Source organism: Agelaius phoeniceus, chromosome 3, assembly GCF_051311805.1.
Source record: "Agelaius phoeniceus isolate bAgePho1 chromosome 3, bAgePho1.hap1, whole genome shotgun sequence".
NCBI lineage: Eukaryota > Metazoa > Chordata > Aves > Passeriformes > Icteridae > Agelaius > Agelaius phoeniceus.
In genome coordinates this window covers 13968271-13989249 of record NC_135267.1, presented here as the reverse complement: position 1 = coordinate 13989249, position 20979 = coordinate 13968271, and the positions used below count along the sequence as shown (strand labels likewise).

The 20979-nt window shown below is 34.5% G+C and overlaps 1 long non-coding RNA gene across 1 annotated transcript; it reads left to right on the top strand.

Annotated features, from left to right (window-relative positions):
* Positions 1–2477: 2477 nt before the first annotated feature.
* On the top strand, positions 2478–4257 carry LOC143693685 (uncharacterized). The gene is made up of 3 exons (XR_013181619.1): positions 2478–2630; positions 3247–3626; positions 3883–4257. It is a non-coding gene; the product is annotated as an uncharacterized LOC143693685 (long non-coding RNA).
* The last annotated feature ends 16722 nt before the right edge of the window (positions 4258–20979 follow it).

The window sequence follows — 20979 nt, the reverse complement described above, 5'->3', positions numbered from 1 at the left end:
ATCTGGAAATTAGTCATTACTTCTTACTTCATGTTAGCTATATACAATATAGAAATTTTAATGGGGGCTAGGTGATGTAGTTTTTCTATATAGTCAATAGAAACCTTACCAACACTTGCTTTAGAATGTAATTCATCACATCTTTGTTTTTAATCAAATATACTAAATATAAAACTAAACCATTAGCAGGTAAAGATTTCTCTGAAATATGTATAAGTGAAAGCCTCAAAACTGCCTTAAACCTGAAACCTGAGTGCTGGATGAAGATGAATTTTAACATAAACTATTAATCACAGCACGGGGAGTCCCTCTCAGAGACAGAATAATTTCGCTAGCTCTTTGTAAGTACTAATAAAGGCAAAAAACCAAAATAGTTGGTACACTAGAGAAGAGAATATACTAATTAACACACAGTTTGGCATATACTTGACTAGCAGTTCCAGTAGTATACAAACAATTTTTCTTAAATAGGAAAAAAAAGGATTACCACATCATCGCTATTACAACAGTTTCAGAGAACATATTAAAGTAACTCTCACCTATATGCTCCTTTATTCAGATTTGTTTCACCTTGTTAGCTTGCTATTTGAAAATATTTAGAGTGAATCCTCAACACAGTCCCTAGGAAAGTAGTCATATTTATGTGGCTTTTCTTCCCACTGCCATGTAATCCTTATAACTGCATCTGCAAACCTGACAACTATGATTGCAAACCACTGATTAAATATTTCAACCATGATCTATATTTGCTAGCTCCTGTTAAATTTATTGCAGCTTACCAGGAAATTTCTTTGTATACTTTTGCTGCCTCTTCCTCTCCTGCTCTTCACATCCCTATACCCTTCCAAAATGAGGAACAATAACCTGTTTTCTCTCAGTCATATGGCCAGTCACCTACACAAGCACAGGCTACATGATAGCTGTGCAACTCAAGCATCTTTCCACTACTCTCCTTTATTTGAAAACACTTAAACAGGTTCTTGTTCACCTTAACTGGTTACCATACTAGAAGGCTAACCATGAAAAGGTCAGGTTTACAGCTGTGTTGATATTTATTGTAAAAACTAAGTAGACTCATAATATTCTCTTGATGATACTGATACCTCCATGTCATATGGCATGCAGAGGATGGATAAGTGTATGTATAACTGTGTGTTAGAAAGCGACATCAAGAACATAACACTGGCAAAATATAAAAAGAGTAGAAAAGAACAATCAGTGGAACATGCCTGTCAAAGAGTACAAGTTCTAGCACAGTAACCTAGGGGAATTCAGAAGAATTCCAAGGTGAAAGCACTGCTATCTACAGCTGACCCTGAGCAGTAGGGGTAAGTTGTTTTTGCAGGGTGAAGTGTGCCATGACATCAGGACTTCAATATAAAGTATTAAGCAAGTTGGCAAATATTGCCAACAAATCATGAGCAAACCCAAAGTGATTTAAAATGCTACCTGCTCCTGAGCCCAGGTGGGGGGAGAAATACAATATCTTTTACAGTTTTGTCTCACAGAAGGTATGAATTACCAATGCAGGAGTTGTGGCCAAAGAAGAAAAAGACTCTGCCTGAAGTTTACATGGACACAGTATTGAAAGTGGATTCTTTTTTAAGAGGTAACAAAAACCATGCTGAAAACCCAAAGGAAGGATAATATCTGATTACATTTGAGAACTGTTTGCTGTGATTTTTGTTGAGAGTACAGCCTACAGCAGTAAGGCAATGTCAAAACAAGGGTCTGCCAGAGTGCTGAATCTCTGCTTTGCTGCCTGCAGTTGGTGTGAGGAACATGCTGAAAAGCAAGCAATGAACTGAGTTACTAAAGCTGTCTTTTTCTGGAATGCATGCATCTTTAGGCTATGCAAAATTTTTAGTGTATCAACACACATCAAAATATGGAGCACAGCAGTACAGTTCAGCCATGTGAATGGTCATGAAACTGGAAAGGTGCATGATCTGTTGTGTCCTTTGCAGTGGGAATGTTACTCTGCTGCTTTTGTTGCCAGCCCTACTCACATACCCTTGCTGCAGTGAGTTGCTTGTGTTCTCTAGTTTCAGACCTGGTAGGTAAAATCCTGCCCTGCTGAACACAACAGGAGTTTAGATATTGATTTCTACAATTTTCTCTAAATTGGTTGTCCAAGGACTTCTGCGTGCTGGGTGAAGCTCTATGTGCTGACTGCTCACTGACCTTTTTTCCTAGGGAGGAAAATCAAGGAATACTGCCAGCCCCTCTTTTATCAGCCTTATGTTTTATTTGAATTAAATTTTACATATGGAGCCATTGCAATCCCTTTCCACGTCTCTGATTTTCTGCTTGGTCAAGATGTGATTGATGAGGTTAAACCTTTGCCATGGGATTAAATCCTCTGAGTGCAACCTGCAGACACTTGCAACACACTGACATGCTTGCATTGTCTGATTCTGTGATTATTTCTTATGCAATTTTTTCTCATCCTTTTTATTTCACACAGAGAAAATATCAGATCCTGCTATAAGAAGAAAGCCCTAAAACCTTACTCTGAGGAAAAGGATGTGAAAAACTGAAACCGAATGCTTTAGGAATTCTTCCATTTATTGGCATTACAACCACACCTCTGAGTGCAGTAGCATTGCCACCACTTATTTTAAACCCAGGTCAGTGAGCACCTTCTTTGGCCAGACATCTGAAAACGCACTGCATACTCCTTTGGCAGAAATTCATGCTGTACCTAAAAGCAAAAGTAGACCAGAATAAAAAGAGTGATGGATAAGTTGGAGGGATTTCCAGACTTACAAGACTGAAGGGGAAATGAGAAAATTCAAAACAGCAATTGTGAAATGATGTAAAGACAGTGATGTAAACATGTTTTTCACATCTTTTACAAGGTGCAGGACTGAAAAAATACAGAACTATATTTTAGCTTTAATGCTTTGGCCCAGCAGAGGCAGTCCAGTATAGGGTTTTAATTTTCCAGTTTAAGTGGCCTAGAAAAACTAAGATTTTGCATCAGGAAAAGGAAAGATCACAGATTATTAGAGAACTGAGAAAGCATGCATGCCTAGATTCACCTGGAAAATATTGAAAATGCTGTCCCTAAAATACAGAGTTATGCGCTCAGTGTATTTAAAGAAAAAAGAAAAGATAGGTAAGTAATATTTTCTTCAAACAAGACTTGTAAAAGATTCTAAAATTTTTTTCTTAGTGTGAATTAATCATTTTAGTACATTATATTCCATGATGGTCATAATTTATTTCTATTGTTTCCCTCAGAAAAGCTAAATGTATTGGAACAGACTCCTCATGCTGTGCTTGGCTTCTTTGAATTGTTGGACAGGTCTGAAAAGAAACTGGAAGCAGGATGCTGTCGCCCATTCAAGATTTCCCCTGGGATGCAAAGAAAGGAAAATCTTGGAAAAGACGAAATAGTTGCTGTAGCATTTCCATGCATGTCAGCTTAGTGATTATTTTAGGAGTAGAAAAAGGCTTGTCTGCTCTTGCTTGTCCCCTCTTCCCCATAATGAGTATCCCCACATATGAAGAGATCCCCTTAAGGAGTTTGCTGAGCCACCAATGGATTTCCTCACTCAGGTACTATCCCATGAGGACCAGATGGCATGTTACATGCAAAAGCCCGGAACTGAAAATTTAAGGTAAGACATGTACAAAGCAATAAGGAAAATGATATTTTAATGATTTCAGCCCTAACCACCTCTAAGCTTAGTTCATTTAACTTTCATAAAGATATTTGTGAACTTGAATAGTGCATATGCATTTAGAATGAGGAGACATATCAAGTTCATCTGCACCAAACGATAACTAAGAAAGAAACAAAATAGAAATTGAAATGGATCTGTGCCACATTTGTGGCAAACAATATAAATGTTTTTTTCAAAAACATCTTTGCAGATTTTAAAACAATGATATCAAACCATGGAAAGAAATGGCATTAAATATGGATAAATGACAAAAAATGAAACCTGAAACCACTCCTCAGATATCTCATCTACTTACTGGCACATCTGTTTTCCTTTAGGTAAGACAAAAAGATTCTTACCACATCCCTTTTCAGCCCTTTAATAATGGAATTAATCCTTTTAAAGAAATATTCATTTGAGTGTATTTGTTATGTCAACCTAACAACCAGTCTTCAGGAAGTCGAACAAGCATGCTTTTCTTGAAAGAATATACAGGTCAGCCTCTTAATCAATAAAACCCTAAAATCACAATACCTTCAATATAATAGGGCATAGCTTAGCACTCAACTTGAATTCAAATATCCAATAAGCAGTCATGATGTGAGATCTGATTTGGACCCAAGAATATGGTTGATTTCCAGTCTTCAGTTTAAATATTTAGTAAAATTGTTTGATTATTTCCTTAGTGTTGTTTCTATAAGTCAATACACCTTATTTAATGCTGCCTTAATACTTAAAATGTTTAAGAATTGCTGGTTTTATATTTGCTTTTCATGTTTAATTCATGTGAAAAAGACTCTGTCTATTTTAAAGACTATTTCTAAGAAGACAATAATATGGCAAAAATAAAACACGTTCATCTATCATGGACAATGAAACTAATTTTCAAATTGTCATTGTTTTTGGAAAAATGTTCTACAGAACTATAGCGAGAATTAAAATATTGAGAAAAAACTGAAGCTGTCTGTAGCTTTTCCTTCTTTGTATTTCTAACAGTTTTTACAGAAGTGCTTGTCTATTTGGACTATGCAAAGATGTGAGTTCTCTTCTGTATTGTGTGAAGAGGAATTTTGCAGCTTTTAAATCTAATATTTAGGAAAACATTTGGTAGGAGTGGCAAACCATCTCCTTTTGGAGGAAAAATAAAAGGTTTTTTTTTTTTTTGGTTTGAGCTTCCAGTGCTCTGGTTTTCTTTCACAAACTACTAATAAAACTTCCTTGAGAAAGGATAGAGTTTGAGAAGGATAGAGTTTCCCTGCAGTGTGACCTCAGTAGTGTACTTTAGTAAGTCACTGTCTAAGAAACTATGCAATGTAAGCTTCTTCCTAATGTGTACATCAAATGATGATATTCCACTCTGATTTTAATTTCAAAATTAGTTAACACTTAAAAGGGGTAAAAAACGTGCAATCCTTTTTTCATTCTGGGTCACATTTTTTGAATTACTTGAACCGAAGTTCTCTGCCAAATTTTTTTTCGTTGAATCAAATAAACTGTCAAGAAGAAAATAAATGTGACTCCTCAGTGTCATGCCACCTCAGTTACTGGACCACACAAAGCTTTTCAAGGCTTGAGCTGTCTGCTTACCAGTGCTCTATAAAGTTTAATATAATGTCTCCTTTCATAATCAGGACTTAGTCAAATATATGTGCCAGTCTGGTAAGAAGTGAATAAAGCTGATGCAAAACCTATTTCAAGTGGGTATATCCAATACTAAATGTCACATTTTACTGGTTGACAAACATTATCACTTCATTTCACAGTACAGTAAACAACTCATAAGTCAGTGGCTAATTTGATTGACAGTAGCCTTGGGCATTCTTTAGAAATCATTTAGTATACTGCAATGAGTCAGACTTTCAGGGTAATTGACCTCAGAAATATTAAAAAAAGTCCTATAGTCTGCTTAAAATGAAGGGAAAGAGGGAAATCAAAAATGTGAGAACAATAAATTACAGAAATTTCTCATTTGAGTGAGTAACAGCTTTAATAGCTTTCTTTAAGAACTGAGTGCACTCAATTGAACATCTGCTTTCCAGCTGTGTATATTGATATATTACCAGGGTTTTATCCTCTTCTACTTTAAATATATCCATAAGTTTTTCAGAGCTCTACTACCTGACTTTCTGACAATGCCTTGATTGTGAAAGATATAAAAATGTCAAAAATTCTTTAGGCCATTTTATGCCCAGGATATTATTTTTCAATTGAATCCAAAGACAGATGTCTATGAACAATTAAACCATTCTCCAATCACACCTTGTTCCAGCTGGGATCATAGAATTAAAAGGAAATAAGCCATCATGATTCACTTATTGCCAGAGTACCTAGTGTTTCCTGTACTGCTGATAGATTCTTATTAAACAATTCTGTCGATGGAAAATGAATATTGTCCGCTGCTTGAACTTCTAAAGTTAGTTCTTTGATATTAAATTTGATTTTCTTCTCTTATAATAATTCATACACTTAGTGACTGGCTTCAGAAATTCCCATTAGATGGAGATTATGTTATCTAAAGCTTACTAAATCCCACGTCAGGTCTCAGGGACTTTAGCTGTAAAGCAGAACACTGAAAAGACCTGTAGTGAAAAGAGGAACTTGCTAATCAAAAAAGTTGTAGCCTGGTGACTCTTCTGTTAAAGGAGATGTGGAAAATGTTTACTCCTTTCCCCCCACCTTAACATGAAATTACCTTTTTCAACTCCCTTTGCCACTGTTTCTTGCTTGGCAGCCACAAAGCTCAGGCTTAGTAGGTCTGTAGCAAGGAGCCAAATAATACGTGCCTATGAACCAAAATATCATCAGCATGTTTATGCTTTAGTGCTTCAGAACAGCTATACTCCCATTCATGTGGGGAACATTTAATTTCTAGACTATGCCCAGAAAGGTTGCTAATAAAATATTTCTGCACTTTGTAGGTAGATGGTTTGTGATAGGTTATATATTTTGAAAGAAATATGCACTCTCACCATTTCCCCTGGACACAACAGAGCAGACACAAGCAGCCTTTGTTTCCAAAGCTGTTATAAAATTGAAGGAAAAAGCTACTGATTGATATGTTTAATTTTATTAAATGGTACCAAAGAAACCTGATTGCATCTTTCAGAAACACTAGCAATTAAAAGGATGCATTAAAGAGTGTAAGTTAAATCTCCCAGGCTTGATAAGTTTTTGCAAAAGATTGATACATTAAACTTCTGACTATAGAAATAACAATTAAGTGAGAAGTTATTTCCTTTAAAATGTTGAGATTTTCAATACATCAGAGGAGACAATTGAAAGATAAATCCAAAAGACTGAGAAAAAGCTGATGCAAATGTGTTTCGTTTACCATTGCAAATCTGTACTAGGTGCACTGGTTTTTATTACACACTTGCATATATTTATGCACACTTAACTTGAAAGAAAAAAAACCAAACAAGGTCAGCTTAAGCTCACAGGCCCCAGCCAAGCAAATCCTTTAAGCATGTGCTTAAGTTCAGCAGAGGAATAATAATGTCAACATGAAGAAAACTCTACATATGTTTAGGTGATTTAAATGTTCACAGGTTCAGGGTAGTTTTATTTAGGATCTCTTGTAGCAGTGAGCACTAAACGACTTTCATTTTCCTTCCATAGACCCACTGTTTATAGCAGAAAAGAAATTTGTGAGGCCTGGCAACTCTTTGCATAGGTATAAGTTTACACAACAGCAGTTATGCCTTGTGTTCATCCCATTGCACCCTGTCTCTGTCTCCCTGTCACACTGCCACCCTCCCCTCGACTTCATAGTGTATTTTATCCAAAAATGCTGGGACACACAGGCTCAGATATGATTAAAAATCAAGAATAATGTAAACATGTTATTTGACCACATGTTTGACACAAAATTTGCTCAACATCTGTCTTTCAGAAAGAAGTACTGAAGTAGCACTTCAAGGGAAAATGCATTCAGAAGAGTTAACAAATTTTTTCTAATTTTTTTTTACCTGAAGTACTCATATTCCAGTATCTGGAAGGAAAAATCCTAATTTTCTTTGTTGTTACATAGGTTGCATTTTTTTTTCAGTGTTGAATTAAAGATAAAATTTAAAATGAAAAAAAAAATGGAAAAAACCTTTTTCATTCTCCCCGTTCACGTCATCTCCACCTGGATCCAACTAGGAGTTCAGTATTCACAGTGCTGCTTATTAAAAGCCAGTTAAACTCAAATGAAGGGTCATTATAATGATATAGAATACTTCCATCTAGAGATTCTTACATTTATCATGCAGTGTGTGGGGGGCTGTGGGGAACTGAAATACAGAAAATTAAAGCAAAGCATCAATATTCACACAACATATAAATGGCAAAAAAAAAGAATTTCAGAATTCCTGAGATTTAAAACACATACTAAACCTCAGACACTGCTTCAGTTCAAGCAGTTCAGCTGAATTTAAGGCTTCAGAGATTATACCTGGATATTCAATTGATTTGAAAGTTATTCTCTCTAGATATGAAATATCTGAAAAGTCTGCTAAATGTGGAATAAATCTTGCTGACTAATGAAGGAAAGAATATTTTCTTAAGAAACTGCTTTTTCCTTCCTCCGGATCTGTTATCTGTGTGAAAAGATACACAATATTTGTTGCTTTCTCTTCACTCCTCTGAATTACCTTTCAGGCATTTTTCCCCCTCCTCATTTATCTTGAAAAATAAATTCAGAGATGTGGTTGAAAATCAAGTCCTTTACAAGACTTTCAAATGCTAGTAATTTTTGCCCAGTAATGGATCTTCTTGTTCCGAGGGTATGAAAATTGCATTATTTGTATTTTACAAAGTATACTATGAGATACAAGGGTGGAACATGCACACTTCACACCTAAGTTGCCCTAGACTTCCTCTGCAGAGCTTTTTTGATTGAGTAAGAGAAATTTCCCCATAGGTTTACTGGAAGCTTAGATACACTCACTCTCTCAAGTCTCCCCACATATTATAATGTTCACAGAATTCACAGAATAATATGTGATAATATAATGATATCATGGTGGACTTAAAAATCTTTGCTAAAATGCCAGTACAAAGCAGAAGCATTGTCCTATTTTAAATATTCTACTTTTTAAAATTGTATTTATTGAACTATTAGTGTTTAAAGTAATTTGTGATCCCTCAGCATTAAAAGGCTCAAAATTTTCAAAATTAGCATCACTGAATGGTATTGTTTGTAAAATTGGACAAGATCTGTCAAGAAATCACAGTTGATATTGATTTGGATTAGTGATAAAAATCATGTTATATGAAATAAGATAGGTTTACATTTATCTGACAGAAAAGAGAGAGTCTGATAAATATTTTCTAGTTTAACATTTGAAATCAGGATGGTGACATCCTAATTGGCATTCAAAGGAATACTGAGGTAGAAAAGTGTTGCTGCAGGAGTGAATGTTAACAGTGTGAAAGATTTACACTTACATCTGGGAAAGTCACGGCACATTGGATGAGCTCCAGCAGGTAAGAAACCATTGTGTGGGAAAGGCAAATAATTGTATGTCACAGGATCAAAGGAGTTCTTGAAATGTTAGAGGAAATTACTACATGAGTTTAGAAGAAAGGTTTTTTCCCTCGTGGAAAGCTTGCACCGGCTGTCGCACGCGGCCAGTGAAAGAGAAGGCTGCCTGTCCTAAAAACGTCGGGAGGCTGTTGCTGGAGCGATTAGGGAAGCAGGCTGCAGCCCAGAGATCACACTGAGCTTTGGCATGGGAGGGAGACTCACAACATGAGGTTTCAAACTGAGGAAAGCTCCCACAGGAGCTGAGAGCCAAAGAAAGATTCATTTATTTTGTATGGTTGTAGGATAGAGCATCTTTTGGCAAGTGGTTTGAGGTTTGCACCTACGCATCAAAGCAGATTTTTGTAAGGGGTATAGGAGGATGTACTTTACTGTTTTGCTGAACTTTTGCAAATAAAATTTGATTTGATTAAGATACCTCTCTTTTATCATCCATTGTTTCTACAGTCATATCCTGAAAAGAGTTAAAAAAAAATAAAGGTTTCAAATGAAACTAATTATTTTGTACCCTGAGATAGTTCAGATGTTGATTAAACTGCCTTCAACATGCAATCAGGTGTTAAATTTAAGGTCTATGGCAAAAGCCAAATTAAAAACTTTTCCTGTCTCCAAAAGTAGGAGCTTGCCAGGATATTTATCAAGGTAGCAAAAGTCAGGCAAGTAGGAACTTAAATAAAAATCAAATACCAACTTCAGGACTTGGAGTTTTGAAATTCCTTGAGATTAGTCTCTCTTGATTTCCTTTGAAATTAATGATGGCAACAGAATTGATTTAGATGAGAATGTAGTGAGCTTAGCCAAGAGCAAATCTTCAAATCCTGCTCTATGAACACCTAATCCTGAGAGATTAAATTACAAAAAGCATTTGTAGTATTCTTTTTTTCAGCTTTCTTCCCATGGAGCTATACCCTAACAAAACAAACAACCATTTTTCAAGGACAAGCTTTTGAAAGAAAAAAGAGTCTCATTTTCTGTGGTGAAAATTTACCACATACTTTAAAATTGTGGTTTAGATAATGATTTTATGTGTTACTACACAAGTAGTATAAAGTCTGTGTAAGGTAATATGCATATGCTCACTGCAACAGAAGGTGCTAATCATGTACTTTTATGAAATTTTGTTGTTTTTGGAGGAATTGCAGCTTAGTCTAACCAAAATGTCCTGTCTGTGAACTCATTTATTTGGTCCAAAATATGAAGATTAATAACTACCCAGCTAATAAACTTCTAAATAACTTATTTAGGGATCACAAATATTGATTACTTAGTGAGCTTACATAATTAAAACACTTTTGAAACCTTATGTTGACCCATACCTCCACTTATAACAGTGTGTAGGATATTCAGATGAGAAACCTGGAAGAGATCTCTGGGTTGTTTGAGAGTGGACTAACCCGCAAGGACACGTGCCGGGTTCTGACCCTCGCACTTAGGGCCAAAGGGTGGAAACCAATTTATTTCATCTGTTGATATGGATTACATTTCCTTCCAGGGCTTTACAGATCTTAATGAATTTCCAGAAGATATTTTTGCACAAAGTGAATCTGTGACTCTTCTCCTAACATCATAGATGGCTTGAGAGTAAGAAGACTGAGCAATGCAGTCGCTCCTGCTTTTTGTCCAAATGCTGCACACTGCTACATTGATTCGTATGGTATTTGCTGTCTTTAGTTGAACTTTTGGGTTTTTTTAAATAGGCATTCCTGATTGTAAGGATGAAACACTGTAAGTACAGGAATAAAATAAAGTTTTCTCATCACACCTTTTCCCTTTATTTTAAATAAGGTTTCTAAATTCCAGAGGAGAGTTATCTTTTGACAATGGCATCATGTTTAGAGTTACTACTTCATCTGTCATGTGATATTAATCTTTACACCTTTTTTAAACTTTTTTCAAATTTAAAATTCTGACTTAAATTTTTCTGTCTTTTTTGTAATGCGCAGGTTTGTGGCTAAAAAAAAGAGACTTTGGCTGAAGAAAGGTTCGTGGAATGAGGTTGATACTGAAACCTTACAGAATCACACAAGCAAAAAATGAGAGAATTTTGTGAACTAGATAATAACAAAATAAATCAGTCTTCTTCCTCTCCTTCTGGAATTCAGTGTTTATTAGATAATAACTATTTATCAAGATTTTTAGTTAAACAAAGTGGGTACATTCTAGTTATATTACACTGGAAATAGATGTTGCTGCTACTCACAAATTTCTGGCAAATTGTGAGGCGTGTTCATAGACTCCAGAGGTTTCTGCAGTTCAAACAGCATACTTCTTCTACTGGAATCTTTTTTCTGTATCACTTTATTGTTTATCTCTTTAGCCTGATAAAAATTAACTGAAACAGAGTTTTTTAAAGTTCTGTTTCCTTAGCAATCAATAGAGAAAATGGGACTGAAGGGAAGAACCTAAGGTAAAAGAGGAACTTTAATATTAATAAATTCACTCTCCACTGTTCATATAACTAAGAAAATAGGAGAAAAGGGATTTAAAATGGGAAACAGAAAGAAATTAAATGCTAAGCAACACTGAAAGAAGAGGTGTGTATTTTGTGATCTATGAAAGGAAAAAGTATAAAAGAAGCAGTAGAAATGACAAGGAAAGTATAGTCTGGTCTTAAGTCTGGGCTTCCTGTCAGAAAGTTGTAGTGCTTGTAGTATTATTGGGGAAAAAACAGCTGCTCTATACAATTACTCCTGAGAAGTTAATAAAGAATTGGAGGGGAAAAACCTTTATATCTGCCTCATTTCCATTCCCTCAAGTTTTAAAATAGGAAGTTTCAACTCTCGTGTCCTGTGATTTTTCAAAGTAAGTGCAATCCAATATGCCAGAAATCACAGTAGAAAACACATTCTCTCCAAGTTTTCAGCTATTTACAGAGTCAACAGATTTTGATACTGCATATAAATATTCTTTATCATTTTCATAGCTTAAATGTCAAAATGCCTCATCTGCTTAGCTTGTAAAGTCTCCTTTTCCTTGGCAAACATTTCCAAAACTGCAATACAGATAAATAAATTAGAGTGGATACAGAAGGGTTAAATTTGAGCAAATGAGTGTATTTGGTTTTGAGATTCACAGTGCAAAATTAAAAATATTTTTCATTTCTATCTCAATTAGAGCATAATCCTAGAAAAACTAAGACTAGATTTCTCACGCTTGCTTATTTTTTTCCCCCCAATTTACAGGATGCTCTTTTATATACACCAACTACAGAAGCCCTTCTTTATGGTGATGTTTTCACATCTCTGTTCACATATCTCAGGTTTTAAAACAAGCTACCTATAAACAGGAGCAATTTTTTGATGATAGAATGGTTACATAATTCTATCAACAGTTTAGCCTCTAAATCTGATTGTTGAATGCCCTACATAATATATTTTAAAGCCAATGAGACATTCCACTTTAAATCTTTTTATGCCTTAAAAATAGAGAAAAATCACTGACACTTTTCCCCTTTACCCTAGTTCTCAGCTAAAGTCACAGAGTAAATTAAATATGGCTTCTTGATCTTTTTCTTTACAAAGTGCCAAAAAAGTGTTTAAAACTTTTTGAACTCTTGCAAATGCCTCTAAAACCTTTACCCTATTCACTTCAAATATGGTCAAAAAATGGTTCAACAGTATTAGCTGTGACCTGCTAACTTTGAGGTCAACATTACTTGCAAACAAAATTCCAAAATAAAATGCAGTTAAAGATTTATGTTCCTTTACAAAGTATTTTGATATGCCCCTTTTGTGTAATGTTTGTGTAATGGTATATCTATGTTTCATGTATACTTTTACAAACAGTTGTGACAACACATGAAATGTAGCTGCTATTTTTAGATCTATCTCTTGTTCTGTGTAAACACCTTTCTGCCTCTTCTGAGATAGCAATTTTCATGTTTGCACAATGCACAAATGCACAATAGCACCTCCTGCTTTGAGATACAAAATGCTATAGTTCCTGTAAGCCTCATCCCTCTTATTAAAGCCTAAAATATCTTCCAGCCATTATTTTGCTGAGTCTTCTCTGCCTCTGGAGCCTTGATGACATAATTCAGATCTGCTTTCAAGATCCTCACCTCAGGCCAATTACATTCTAATTATGTGACTTTATGATTTCTTGGGAAAGGAGAAGTAAATTACATATTACATATTACAGTTCATATTACATTTTTTAATAGTTTGAGGGGGAGGTGATGTGCAGAAGATATAAGCATTACATGCCAAAATTGTGTGGACATTTTCTTTAAATAAATGTGACAGCTCAAAATCAATGTGTATAGTGCATAATGGATACTCAGTGAATCACTATTAAGGTTTTTAAAAGTGCTTTATTAATTTAAATATGTTATTACATTTTGTCTTGATGTAGGTTTGGGAAACTTACTGAAAATATTTTTTTTTGTGATTTTTTTTTGTTTCATTTTCGCTTTAATTTATTAACCTAAAGCATCATCTTTTATAAAAGATGATGCTTTAAAGTAACTTTGTGATCAACAGGGAAATACTGAGAAGACATTTCATAAAAGTAGATGTGTAGGAGGCAGAGAGAAATCCAAATCCTGCAAGAGAAAACAAACAGATTTAAACAGCAAAAAAAGTGACAACTGCTCACAATAAAGGTTATAAGTGTAATAAATCTTCAGAGAAGTTTTCTTGAAAACATGGTAGAATGTTCATCCTCTCAAGTTTTTATATTGCTTCTCAGGGTCCTTCTAATTGTCTTCAGTTTACAGTTGGAACAAACTGTAATGAAGCTCTGCTGACTTGGCAAACAGTAATAGAAATAAGCTTCATGCCCTTAAACATTTTCTCTGAGTATTTAAAATCCCTATCCTTGCTGTGAACCCACCACATACACAAATGTAATAAGACAGAGAAACAACAATAGAAAGAGAAAAACAATCAAGCATTTTTATACATCATGCTATGCCTATAATTTCTACTCTTTATATGTCTTAGAACATAAAATAAGACCCTTTGTCTTTTTAGTGTGTTTGGATAGAAACTCTTTTGCTGTTATCTTTAAAGCTGTCCAAAATGACAAAGTATATATTTATTTTTCAATCACATATTAAATTTCCCAGTTGCTAAGCTTTATCAGCTTAAAAAAAATCAGAAATTGGGAAAAGACATCTCTACATTGGCTTTGAAAATGGCCCATGTAATTTGTATTCTTGGATAACGAAAGAAAATTTTCATCTTATCATTATTTTGAAGGCAAAATCAATATATTCATTTCAGAATGCATAACTTAAAAAGTTACTATAATTTATGCTCTTCAGAGAACTGTGAAAACTAATACCTAGTCTATTTAGTAATAAAAGATATAAAAAATACTCATAAAAAATGCCTTTAATGAAAATTCTCAAAAGCTGGACTGTGATAAGCACTGCTCTGCCTATCCTTACTACACAATTTATTTGAGATCTTAAAGAAGGGATTTCTACATTAAGTGTGAAAATTAGGAAATAAAGCCTTTTTCAGTGAGTTTTTTGCGCAAGCACACAGCACCATGTAGAAACAGTAAAGATTAACATAAAGAGTGTAAACTGAATTTCAATTTGAATTCTCCATATGCTAAATGAGAGCCAAATAACCAGGTGTGTGCATATATATGTGCATACACATACAAGCATGTCACATTTCAAACCTAACATGTGATGACAGGAACGGTTTTATGTAAATTTGTGAGGTTTTTTTTTAAAAGGCGAAGATCTTCACCCATAAGGAAAATAAAATCAGCTAACACGCCACCATCACCACTACCAATTGCATACCTTCACTGCTGTATACTTCCAGCTTATGTGACCCAACCTCTTACTGACCTTAGAAAGAAACTTTTCTTTATTGTAACATGTTACAGAAATTGAATAAATATGTAGGCCTGCTAAAATCTCCATATTAATATTCAGAGAATCCTCCTATCTCAGAGAATATACTAAGCATATTCCTCATAACTTCCTGAATTTCAGTGAATATATGCCCACAGTAACCTAAATTCTTCCCACTTCTAAGTAGAATTCGTGGACGATCTGAAGAGCTAATCAGACTGAAAGCAATAACTTTCTAGGTGAAATCCTACCCCCTTAGGCTGCTTTGTTTCTCATCTCAGAAGAACTGGGATTTTGTTTTCTATTTCTAGTTGGGCTTTTTTTCTAGGATAGAAAAATGAGGAAAATACTTAGAGCAGTACAGAAATAGGCTGAATGCTACAAATCATATTAAAAAATCAAATACCATAACTATACAACTTAGGAGTTCTACAAACCTTTCTATTTTTCCAGTTCTAGAAAATTAATTCACAATGAAATAAACTTTTAATATACTCCTTACTTTTATTTCATTCACTCCAGAAAATAATTCTATATTTTATCTCAAAGACAGAAAGACAACTCAGGAAAGCCCTCTTTTGGAGTCTAGCTGCTGAAAACAATATTGAATTTTGACACTGAAAGGGTTAAAAATTAAATATTTATGGCAGGGCTTCGCTATATCCAACTTAGTTTTGTTTCAAGATCAAGAATTATCTTTGTATTTGGTCTTTTAAATAACATCTGAAGCTGTTTATAATTTTATCATTTGTTATGGACCTCTTTTAAAATTCAAGTTAGGAAATAATTTTTAGAAATCCTATAATATTTGACATTAGTTTAAAGGGGATGGCAGAATGGCCAAAATAAAGATCCAAACATGGAAATCCATGTTTCAGATTACAGAACAGTCCTGGATAATGGCATGTTTAAACTATAGCAGAATTTTTTTTACAAAGTTATGAAGCCCTGCTTCTCAGAATGATTAAGAGGGGAAGAGACTTCTTGAGGTGGTCTAGACAAAGCTGGGTCACCTACCTTGGTTACCTCCACATTCTGTTTGGAAAACCTTTTTTCCATGTTTGATTGCACTCACAGCAGAAAAGTTTTTTGTTATGTACAGATGGAGTTTCCCAGGCTTTAATTTGTATACATCACCACTTGTACTGTCAATGGGCACAATCATTTCCTTTAATCAGAACTTTGTAGGTATTGAACAGATCCTCGTGAGATGTTTTCCATGCTGAATCATTCCTACTTTCATTCCCTTTCCTCCACAAAAGGTGCTCTAATCCCTTTATCTCCTTTGTGGCCCTTTGCTGGTTTGTTTCCACTGCATTCCTGTCTCTCCTGTACTCAGAGGTTAAGAACAGGACCCTGTTCTTCTATTGTGTCTCACAAATGATGAGTAGAGAGGGAAGATCACCCTGTTGAGCTCCTGGCAATGCTTTCCCTAGTGCAAACTAGAATGTTGCTGTCCTTCTTTGCTGTAAGGGTGCTTATTTCCTCAGATTTTCCTCTTGTGAGGCTGGACATGAGGAATGTGCACTCACAGCTCAGAAATCAAATCATATCCTGGTCTGAAACAAAAATATGTGGCCATAACTCCTTAAGAACTTCTCAGAAGAAAGCTCAATGATTATGGGATAGGGACTAGAATCACTGAGAAATTATCAGTGGTATGATAGGAGTCAGAAGGAAGGAAGAAGAGGAAAAACTGAAGTTTTAGAAACTTCCAGTTTGTGTGATGAATGATGAATGTGTGAGTTATTGGTGGAATCTTGGGAATGGATAATGTTTTAAAAAAGATGCCAAAATATCCAGACTTTGATTTGGAATGGGAGAATATGTATCTTCTAGGAAAACCCAATCAAGATAACAATGATGATAAGAAATGGCAAGGGCCTGAATTAGATACTTTGCAGCAAAGGTCTGTGACTGGAATAGAGACAACTCTAATGCAGGTTTGCTGAATGATGTTACTCATGAGCAAGGGCTGCAAAATGGAGGGAATGATACTCAAAACGGGCCAATAACTCAATTAGTGTGTTTATGGTTTCTAAAGGAGTTCTTTATCACAGTGAAATATAACAAAGCTCTGGACCTGTAACAACACAGGATGAAGAAAATATAGTGTTTAAGGTCCTCAGATTCACATTGTTATTAGGTGTGACCATTTAGGGCTGGGACCATGCCTTCTGGCTGTCTGGAGATTTTTAAAAAAACATAGTCTTTAGGCTTTGTTTGCACCTCCTAATTCATCAAACATTTTTTCTTTTAAAGACATATTTAAAGCAGTGGGGAGAGGGATGTTTGGTTTGAAATGATCTTTGAATTTTGTGTGTGTGTGTACTTTCTGCATGCCGACAAGACACTTGTACATAACAGAAAGGAAAATGAAACCAGCATAACTGTGAAAAATGTGATTAAAATTTGTATTCTAACTCGTTATTAACCCCCCATGTGCACACATGCCTCTATTACAGAAATGGATGTTTCTTTCTCAGTTTTATGCTGTTTTAGAAATAGTATGTATCATATATCTACTTACATTCATTATATACATAGGTAAATAAATAAAGATAGTCTACCAAGTATTAGAAAGATTCAGAACTAATCTCTTAAAATGTTTGTTCACTGTAGTTTACTACTGGATGTTAAGTTTTTCTGAGAAAATCAAGGGAGTGATTCAGCTGCCTAAATTCAAGCATCTGCAGCCATTTTAAGCTCTGAAAGATACCTAAGTCCCAAGCATAGAGTGCTTGTGTTTTTATTGTGAATAAACTCGCTATTTCCAAACCCTATTTCCAAAGTAATATTCAGTCTGAGAGAATTAGACCAATATTAAGATTTTCAAAAGATGCATTTGCTGTTGAGCAGGTTTGTCTATTGATCTGGTTGATGACTGAAAATAGTTGATCTAATGTAAGATGAATTATTCTGGGCCATACAATTTCTAATGTAAGAAGTGTTGACTAGAAAAACAAGAATGTGCTGATATATCAAGGTCTCTACCAATATTACAGATGCTGAGTGGATAATCAGAACAGAGTAATAGAGTAAGCATCATTAAAAATTCAATATTGAATACTCCATGGATCAGCAGGGTCTGCTATTGTCCAGTGCCTCAAAAGGGACGTGTTGCAGTGACATTTTAAAGCAACATTTACTGTAGCTTTAATAGAACTCACTGTACCTGAAAATTTTCAAATTCACTTTTTGCATAGCTTCAAATGAATAGTTAGTCTTTCAGTGTTTTTTAGGACCAATCCTTCATGCCTTCCTGAAATCTGTAATCTAAAAAAGATTGATTTTATTTTTAACTGACATTTAAAAGTGGCAAAGCTTCTTCTACAAATTGCTTGTCACTTAAAATAGACTGTTGATACTCTGTCATCAAGAGATAATGCAGGATATAATTAGCTCCTTTTCAAAATTTTATGCCATTAAATACAAAAATTATACACATTAGCCATGCCTCTTAAAAAAATATGATACATCAATGCATGCAAATCACTGTGTCTTTATAAATATTTTCTTAGGAAGCAGAACATCCTATTAATACAGAACCAACCAAAATGCACTGATCAGCTTTCACATGGTCAGTTTTTTAGTCATCCCAATATTCAGGTGAAATCTAGAGGAATGAAATTTCAAAAATAATAAGAATGTTTAAAAACCCAAATCCCTGATGTTGCTTTTTATAAAACAGTTCTAAAGTTTTTTAACTTAGCCAAAAATTATTTTACTGCAAAATTGTGTGAGCATTAGTGAAAACCAGTAAGTTTATCCCCGCCCCTCCCCCAGAAGAAGCCAATCAAGATAGCTTTTATTGGTGTGTTTTTAAGAATGTATTTCAGTTTGAATTCAGGCTTCTAATATATGATGAAACCTTTTTCATCTTGGACTTGTGCATACATAATAAATTTAAAAATGGAAAAATGATTTTGTAAAATATTTCATTATTTTTACATGTGGAAGTCATAATAGATTTGAGCAAGATATTCACCATCAATTTAATTGTGAGGGGACATCAATAACTCATTCAGTATTTAGTCATGGTGTGTTTCTTGTCCTCTATCTTGTGGTAATCAAGGGTTTAATTCAAACAATTGTCTGAATCATAATTTCCTAAGCTTATTGTGGAAAATTATATATTTAAATATAGGTGAAAACATAAGTCTTAATACTATTTTGTATTTTGTATCTCATTTTTTCCACCTGTATATTCATTTTGTATTTAAACATACACATATAACAATATACATATGTTCATATGTATGCATGTATCCAATGTTCTCTGAAGTACAAGCACTGCTATCTATCTAAAACCACCTTTTGCAGCTGACACCTTCTCATAAAAGAGAAATGCACTGTAAAGTGAGCTGGTCCTAAAATGACAGCTAAAAGGAACGACAAATAGGGCCTTCAGCTTGCACATTTTAAGATTCTGACAGCATGACCTCTATTGCTGTCACTTCATAACTTTCATACAATTGTTGTCACAAAAATAGCAGAAAGACATTGTCATTATAATCTCTAGGTCTTGGTCCTGTAATCAGATCTATTTCCTTGCAAAGTCCCAGGGATGGCTTTTTAGGGCTGAGAACTTTTCATTTATTTTGAGCAATCTAAAAGTCAGTCAACTAGACCAAGTCATGGGTTCTGCATATTGCCAGTGTAAAGAATTCACTAAAATTTAATTCATGGTGAATTAAATAGTGAATCCCATCATAAAGACTAGTTTAGATATGTAGAACTAATGATAGTTGTGAATCTTCCACCTTCCAAAGTTATGTAGCATAAATCTCACCATAAAATGGTGCCCAAGGTGTATGACAGATTGAACATTTATGATCAAATTTGTAACTAAATTCAATTTTCCTTTGTTCATCTGACCAGACTACTATTTCAGGTGCAAGGTGAGAACTTTGAATCAGCAGTAAAAAGCATATTTTTCACAAATTCTGCTATTGCAGGAACAAGAAAGGAAATAGCTGAAAGTTTTTAAAATACAGAAATTTTTGGAGTTAAAACATTTTGAATGGAATATTTTGTATTTTGATTAGCCACTTGTTTTAATTTCATAAATAATAGAGCAGAAAATACATTAATAAAGTTTAAAAATCCACAAAAATCTGAAAATAATACCTTTGTGATTAAGGATGCTTGTAAAATTTAAAAAAAATCCTGGAGTTACCAGGATTGTAATCAGAATAAAGAAATCCTGAACTTTTAGATTTTAATCATGCTTCTGATTTGCATATTCAAAGTATACTGCGACCTCACTATTTGCTGTACTCACACAAATATTTCTGGAATAGCTTTCCTTTACTCTCCATAGTAAGATGCATAACATCTTATTTTCACTGTGTTAGTTGCAGGAGTCATCCCAGGATGTATCCCAGGAGGAATCCTGAGGAAGGCTGGAAGCTTGTGATGCATTAGTGAATTTGTCTCATGTCCCAGTTTCAGAGTAAGTAGGTTCTAGCTGAAACCAAAGTTTTTATCTTCAGATCTGCAAATGTGCAGGATGGACAAAAAAAAAAGAAAAGAAAAGAAAAGAAAAAAAACCCAACTCTGCTTCACACATGAAGACTCATGTAGAGATCAGATTGTGCAAGGCTTTTTATGAGAAATCCAGCCAAACCTATTTTATGAGCTTACCTAGAAGGTTGTATAGTGAGGAGTGTTGTGTAATGCAACCTGAGAAATCTGTAATTATCTTATTTAATTATTCATAATGGCAGCTGTCAGGATTGTACATTCAATATGTTAAATTATGCTTTCAGTAAGGGTAACTTCATCTTATGCAGTGAGATACCTCTTGTACATGCCAGCATATGATTCAGAAGACTTCACACAAGAAAGTCCCTGAGGACTTTCCACATTTGATCTCATGTCACTCAAGGACCTTACTCTTTTTCACTGCTTCCAATAGCTGTGGAAGAAAGAAAAGAAAATTTTGCTTTTTCCAAAAATAAAGT